The sequence below is a fragment of the Monopterus albus genome, unplaced genomic scaffold, assembly GCF_001952655.1.
Source record: "Monopterus albus unplaced genomic scaffold, M_albus_1.0 scaffold191.1, whole genome shotgun sequence".
NCBI classification, from domain to species: Eukaryota; Metazoa; Chordata; class Actinopteri; order Synbranchiformes; family Synbranchidae; genus Monopterus; species Monopterus albus.
In genome coordinates, this window is record NW_018128071.1 from 120,286 (window position 1) to 128,764 (window position 8,479).

The 8,479-nt window shown below is 42.3% G+C and overlaps 1 protein-coding gene across 4 annotated transcripts in view; it reads right to left on the minus strand.

Moving 5' to 3' along the window:
- The window catches only part of tnfrsf21 (tumor necrosis factor receptor superfamily, member 21), a 78,808-nt gene that overhangs the window by 29,171 nt on the left and 41,158 nt on the right, over nucleotides 1-8,479 (minus strand). The gene's annotated exons all lie outside the window — the stretch shown is intronic.

Sequence of the window (8,479 nt, forward strand, 5' to 3'; positions counted from 1 at the left end):
ACCGAGGTTTTATAATGTACAGGCCCGTTGAGGTTCAGGGTCTTTCATCTTACAACTGCCTGCGAGCACGTTGGAGGTGCAAGATATCTGAGCGTGTAATGTTAATTTTACCTGTGATCCTTTGAATAAATCAGCACTGTTTTGAAGTTACTTGGACTGCCTCGTCTCTCAGAGTTAGCAAGGTAGCAAGACACCTAAAGTTGCAAAGCAGTGAAGAGATGGGCTGAGGAGGCCAAGACAGAGCTACAGGCCTGCTTTGACTGTATAGACTGGACGGTTTTTGAAGCTGCAACAACAGACTTGAATGAACTCATTGACACTGTCACACCACACATCAGCTTTTGTGAGGACATCTAATTATCGACTGATATGGGTTTTTCAATGGTTGATCCCAATGCCATTTTTTTAGAGAGCAGAGAGGCCTACAGAAATGGGGACAGGATGCTATGCAGGCAAGCAAGGGAGATCATGGGAGGTCAGAGCAGCAAAGAGAAGCTACTCTGATAAGCTGAAAAGCCAGCTTTCTGCCAACAACCCTGCCACTGCATTGAGGGGTCCACTGTGGAAAACAATCAACTTCCACATGACCTGAATGTGTTCTACTGTAGCTTCTCAGTTATCCAGGTCATAGTAAGCTGAAAAAAATTAGAAAAATCAATTGGACTAGGTCTTTAGGTCAAAGACGTTTCACCTCTCATCCAAGAGGCTTCATCAGTTCTGCCCAACTGGCTTTGAGTCGGAGATATTTATCCCCATCGGTGGTGTTTCAATCCTTTGATGCCCAACAATGTCCCCTAATGACTGAGTCGTTATAGCCCAGTATCGGTGAGCACTGTTACCTGTCTTTGAACCCTCATCTGTGGACCGACGCCTATTGTCCGGGTAGGCATGTTTGGGCAGAGATCTCAAAACAGAGTTGTAGATGGATGACAAGTTGTGTCTTAGTCCACCACCCCTATTTAGTGAGGGGTGTTCTATTTGGACAAAAATTGCTTCCTTGACATTGTTGGGCATCAAAGGACTGAAACACCACCTGATGAAGCCTCTTGGATGAGTAGTGAAATGTCTTCGATCTAAAAACCTAGTCCAGTTGATTGTTCTAATTTTTTTCAGTGTTCTATTGCAGGTTTGACAAGCAGCAATTAACACCCCTCACCCACATCATCCCAGACACACCACCAGTAATGGCTCCCCCTACAACCATCTCCACCCCTATGGCCCCCCCAGACCTGACAATCTGTGAAAAATAGATGTGCATGGCCACTTTAAGAGTCAGAAGATCAGGAAAGCACAAGGTCCAGATGGTGTGACTCCCTCCTGCCTGAAAGCCTGTGCTGATGAGCTGCCTCCCATCTTCACACATACTGTATGTTCAGTAGATCATTGGAGCTGTGTAAAGACCCCTCCTGCTTCAAACACTCCACCATCATTCTGGTCCAAGAGAAACCATTCATCAGTGGACTGAATACTACAGACCTGTTGCCCTGACATCTGTCATCATGAAGTGGTTTGATCCCAGATATCCTCCACTCCAAACTCATCCAGCTCACCGTGCCCGCCCACACCTGTCAGTGCAGCTTTCAGACAGACAGACAGACATCAGGTGATGATAGGGAAAACCACATCCAGCACCTGTTCAATCAGCACAGGTGAAGTGTACTCTCCCCACTACTATTCTCCCTCTACACAAACGACTGAACCTCAGATGACCCCTCTGTTAAATTCCAGAAGTTTGCAGAAGACACAACAGTCACTGTGTTAACAAGTCTGCACACAGACAGGAAGTTGAATGGCTTGCCTTGTGGTGTGGTGGCAACAACCTGGAGCTGAACACACTCAAAACAGTGGAGATGACAGTGGACATCAGGAGGTCCCCCAGCACCACCCTACCATACTTAGCAGCACTGTATCAGCAGTAGAGACCTCGTGTGGGCAATTTTATCATTTACACACACAGCACAAGAGCCTGGACCTTCCCAGTACTACATGATTCAATAGCACATTTCAAGTGTTTTTAACATTTCCTGGTTGTTTAATTTCTGTACAAACCACTGATGTAAAAGGAAAGCGAGCAGCGCCGACAGCGATGGCGACCGAGGTACCTCGCGCTCTCTTGTGTTGTTTTTCTTTGTTTTCTTGGTCTTGTTATACCCCAGTTCTTTTACTGGACAGAACTGAGTAGAAAAGGAGTCCGTCTTTCTTGATTTTAGTGCTGGTTTATTTATATATATATATGTTTATACATATATATATACATATATATACATACATAGATGATATCATGACAAACCGTCATAATATTTCATGTCTTTAGTCCATTAAACTGTTATACCCCGGTTCTTTTACTGGACAGATCTGAGTAAATAAGGGGTCCGTCTTTCTTGATTTTAGTGCTGGTTTATTTACTATATATATATATGTGTGTGTGTAAAAAGGATTACAGAACACAACCCAGGGCTCCCTCCTCCAGACAAGCTGCTGGAGAAGAGAGCAGTGAAAAAAAGCACATGGAAACACAGAGCCTAATACATTTATCAGTTCTGGGCTAACCCCTTACACAGACAGCTGTAAAAACATCAGGAGCTGGAGACAGTCCGACGTCTCCTTCTATTATCTAGAGCTCTGCATGCTTGGAGCAGCTGGACATAACAAAATGAAGAATTCCATGTGTGCGTATGTTGTATGCGTGATGTGTAACTAAACATTCATTCAGACATAATTCTTACCCAAGATTAATACAAGAAAACAATTGATGTCATGGCTTGCTGCTAACCTTGAAGCAGAGCACACAGGAGCAGACTTTGAATCTTACTAAACTGCATTACTAACACATAGTGAAGTCTAACACATTAAAGAGTAATAATTATCTGACTGATTTATTAATTTCTAACAATGTGCAGAAGGTCTTTTTGGGCACACACACCTCCTCACAGAAACTGGTATAAGATGTCACAGTGTCAGTGAGTCCATCCAGGTCTGTAGCTGCGGACTCAAATACACTCCACACTTACTTGGTGAGGCAAGCAGTACGCCTGCCTCAAAGCAGAGGGCGCTAGTGAGCCCACAGATTTTTGCGCTACCTACAATCTTCTTCGTGCTTGTATATATTTCCTTTACAATCCGCCTTATCAAAATGGAAGATTACATTTACAAGCTGAGAAAATTCGCAAATCTGGACTTTCAGTCAAAACATTTTTGACAGTCTGGACACTTTTGTCCAGAAGGATCTTCTTTATTGAAAAAAATTGTTTTAATATTGGGTTCGAACGGTAAAAGGGTTTGTAATACATACCAGCTGACAAATGGATTTCGTGTACAAGTAAAGGTAAGACCATAAACTTTTATTATTTCTAGTTAGAAATAAGCTCAACTGGAATAAATTTTAACCTCAAATTAAATATGGGTCACGTTTGTGTGAAGAATGCTGATATGAGATATAAAACATAACGCATTGTCTGTTAACAGACAATTTGTATTTGTAAATCTGACTGTAAAAGAGTTAGTGCCTCACCAGCTGTCAACCTCATCGCACGTCACTGTATATTAATATGGCTTGCCATCTCAACCTCACCGCGCGTCACTGCCGGGTTCGACTCCAGGTTGCGTCAAGAAGGGCATCCCGCGTAAAACATGTGCCAAATGTTAACATGCAAGTCATCAGTGTGACAATTTGCTGTGGCAACCCCTAAATGGGAAAAGCTGAAAGTGACTTTCCTTTCCTTTCTTATGCTAGTTTACTGTTTGCACATTGAGAGCCGATGTACCAGAGTCAAATTCCTTGTGTGTCCAACATACCTGGCCAATAAAGCAGATTCTGATTCTGAAAAGCAAGACAAGTCACATGGACTCACAGTTGTTTTGTTGTGTAACCAGTATAGGGCCAATGTGTTTTTTTTTCTTGTGGCCTTCGTCAAGGTCATTCACCAAACCTGCTATGTACAGGCTCACAGAGCTTCTTTATACTGTTGCTGACGTTTTGACCTTTCCAGATTGTTCTCCCTACTCCATGCACCTTAGCAGTGGATGATGCCAGAAATGACTCCTCTTCTGGCATTTGTGGCAGATAAACATCTTCAGGTGCAATACAAACATTGCCACAGATCAGATTTGTGATCTGACCAATGCAGACCAATATATGTGACTGTGAACAAAAGATCATGAAGATGATTTTTTGTGTCCCAGCAGAAAAGATACATGCTACCTTTTCAGGTAGTATTTTAGCTGTATGCATGTCTTAGTAATTGCATGCATCTCAACTAGCACCAGACGTCCCAGTGTCCAGTGTTTCTCTCAACACACACACATCACCACTTGGCAATTTGTCATTAGCTATGAATACAGATTTTTCCCAAGTGGTTCTCCCCCTCGAACATTCTGCTGCCGGTTAAGACACTCTCTGCTCTACTTCCTCACTGGCTATTATGCGAGTTTACAAAACCCTGTCGGGAAACATAAATGCTGACTCATGTTTGTTACACAGACATATAGTAGTTCCCTTGTTTTGTACAACACAGAGAAGGCAGTGTCCCCCTCATGTGTATGCATTACCCATGCTTTTATTGGTGCATGTACACATCAAACTAATTATTGATCCCACATTCTCCACTGACCCTACAGATTAAACTCTGATCAGAGTTTGACATGACAAGAAATTATGTTTATGGATCAGGAGTATTTAAGAAGACCGGTGATTAACATGAATTTAGGTCAAGGTGTTTCCTCAAGGTGGATAATCTACACAGTATCAAGACTATGCATCTATATGGAACTATTATGAGTGCTTGTTTACTGTATATACATGCTTGGTGGATGCTGTGTAGACCAAACCACTGTATGAATTATAATATACTGTATATTAAATAAACCAGTGGTGTCCTCTGACACATATCAGGTGTGCAATGATAATTTTAGCTACACCTCTATCTAAAGATAACAAAATCAGGTAACAGTTTGACATTTTTACACTTTGATTTATGTATTTCAAACAAGTGAGATACCATGTGTTAATTAGTGAGCTTTAAGGTTTAGCTAAGAAGTGGACTTTGTTTTGCTTGGTGACTAGGAAATATACTTTGACATACAGTATCACTGGTCCTTTTGCTAAGTGGAGTTGGGTGGCTGCTTGTGCTAGTTTTATATTTAGTGTGCAGATGTGGAAGTGGTATTGATGTTCTCATCTAATTCAGAAACAAAATAAGCATATTTTATAAACTGACCAACTTGTTCTGTAAACCTAATAATATGATCATGCCTGTAATATCTGATATTGAGGGATGGGAGGGCAATTTGCACAATTTACCAACACATATTCTGCCTTTTTGTACAGCATGGCTATTATACTTCCAGAGCATCAACACCGAATTAATTCCTTCACTTTTGATAAGATCGATCCCTGATTAATGTCTGCACCAGCAAACACACAAATCCAGGATGACTTGGAGAGACTGGACCAGAGAGAGGTTACATGGGCCAGTCGTTGAGATTCATGGCTTTCCAAACGTATACTTATACTTCTAGCTTTGTGAGGACACTGACATAATGCATTCCTTAGCCTCTTACCCTATAGTCTCACCAAGATGTCACCAGTTTGTAAATGTTTTTTTCCCTTTGACAACATCTGTATTATCAGAGAAACTATATCTCTAGTCTCTGTTATTGTGAGCACCATGATAAGAAGTAGGTTTACTCCAGTCTGTTAAATTGGCATGGGAGCCCAACAAGCGCTGTATACCTCCAACCAGGTAACAACCCTCCACCCCTAAACCAATCCCAGGCTGAACTGAAACCAGCCCAATCCTGGTACTGCATAGGGCAGTATATTCTAACATGTGGCTCCCTGATGAGCTTAAATGTGAACTTGGCACTATTAACAGTGTGGATATTTAACGAGGGAGAAGGGTGGGCAGATGGAGTGTTGTTTTCCTTCGTGCTTTCCTCTACAATCTGCATCTTTGGAATTACAGTCATGGCCAAACGTATTGGGACAAATTCTTTGCATTCTCATGTTTATTTCTTTTGTTTGCATTGGAACAAAACAAAAAAGCAGAAAAAAACCAAATATGATAGATTCTACACAAAACTCCAAACATGGACTGGGCAATCAGAAATAGTTGTATTTCCAGCCTGTGATGCTCTTTTGATTTTTACCTCACCTGTAGCAATCAACAGGTGCTGGTAACACTTGTAACCAGTTAAAATTGAGAAAAGTCGACTCAACCTTTGTGTCATGTGGACCACACTGAGCATGGAGAAAAGAAAGAAGAGCAAAGAATTGTCTGAGGATTTGAGAACCACAATAATGGAAAAGCCTGGACAGTCTCAAGGCTCCAAGTCCATCTCCAGAGATCTGGCTATTCCTGTGTCCACTGTGGGCAACACTGTAAAGAGGTTTACAGCCCATGGTGCTGTAGCTAATCTCCCTGGACGACAGAGGAAAATAGATGACAGACTGCAACAAAGGATTGTTTGAGTGGTTTATAAAGAACCTCGATCAACATCCAAACAAATTCAGCTGACATGCAGGCACAGGGTGCAACAGTGTCAGCTCGCAGTGTCTGTCACCATCTGAATGACAAGGGACACTGTGGTAGGAAACCCAGACCCCACTGCTGACACAGAAACATAAAAAAGCCAGATTGGAGTTTTCCAAAACCTAACTGAGGAAGCCGCAATCCTTCTGGGAGAATGTCCAGTGGACAGATGAGACTAAACTAGATGTTTTTGGTCAAGCACATCATTCTAGTGTTTTCAGAAAATGAAATGAGGCCTTTAAAGAAAAGAACACGGTCCCTACAGTCAAACATGGTGTAGGTTCACTGATGTCTTGGGGTTGCTTTGCTGCTTCAGCCACTGGATGTTTTGACTGTGTGTATGGCATTATGACATCAGAAGACTACCAGTGAATTCTGGGGCACAATGTAGGGCCCAGTGGCAGAAAGTTGGGTCTCTGTCAGATGTCATGGGTCTTACAGCAGAACAATGACCCAAAGCAGACTCAAACAGCACCAGAAATGGATAAGGATAAGGAGGATAATCACCTTTATTGGTATAAGTATGTTACACACAGGTGTTAGGTAATTTCTTAGTCAGATAGATATTTGTTAGACATCTGTTGTATTAGCAAATGTTTAGTGGAGACAGGCTGTCTATGCTCAGGCTGTTGGGTGCTCAGTTCATTGTCATGAGTTCTGCAGGCTGCATCTAGGCCAAGGTCAACTAGATTGCAGAGTGTGCAGACAGGATGAATATTGCTAGTAGCATGATATGCTCAGCTGTAATCTTAATCATAATATCTTCCGAGGCTTACTGTTCGGACATGTCCCTGAATGTCCTGTATGTTTTTAGATACACACCACATAATCAACCTTCACACACATTATTTTCTCCATGTTTTGACTACTGCTCTGCTCAGCTGCCAAGCTGGCATATCAGGTGATGTCACGGTTTGACGTTGCCTGTGTAGGATGGGGCCAGCCCAACCAAGTGATTAAATTGTATAGGCTATTAGGTTCAGGGCTTTTTTCATCTTCCGGGCTGCCTGCGCGCCGTACTGGCGTTTGTTTCTGGTACAGAACCGATGGCAGCCATTTGTGGCACCAACTCAACCGATGGCTCTAACCATGGGGGGGGGGCTTTGGGAGTGATCAGTGTCTTGCCCAAGGACACTTCGACATGTGGACTGGAGGCACCAAGATTCGAATCTTCAACCTTCTGGTTGGGAGACGACTGCTCTACCCACCGCACCACTGTCGCCTCCCCAATGATCTCCTAATGATGCTTCATCCTGCAAACTTTGCCAATAAAGGTGATTATCCTTATGCTTATTAACTGAAGTTATTTAATTGGTTGCTTGATGGCAGTGGAACAAACTGTAAACACAACACTGACATATCACCTTATAAGGTTACTATGCCAAACTTTAGGAAGCTTATCTTCAAATCCAACAGAGAGAACAGTATTAGCATTCAAAAAAACAAACAGTCTGTTCTGATTTGGTTTCCAATAATGTCCGTCTCTGCTTCTGTAGGTTCCACTTAGTCAAACCCTGTTTAGTAACTTTGTTTGTCAGCTATTTGGTACGGAGTGGATAGCACACAGGTGATATATCAGCTTTTCACTGACTAGAACTGCAACTGTAAAGGTGTGGGCTATAAAACTAAACCAATGAGTTGAAAGATACTAAAACAATCCGCTAAGCTGAAAGGGACTGCAGAGTTGGATCATAATTTCTCTCGGGTTCATCACTACAAGTGACCTGTTTCACCTTACATTTAGTCATCTGATCCATTATTAAAATAAAAAAATAATAAATGCAAATTTAAGGAAGGTTGTTTTGATTAGGCTCCTCCTTGAACTGCCACCTTATTGTGGTGGAGCGGTTTGAGTACCCAAATGATCCTAGGTCCTATGTTGTCGGGGGCTATATGCCCCTGGTAGGGTCTCCCAAGGCAAACAGGTGATGGGTCAGACTAAGAGCGGT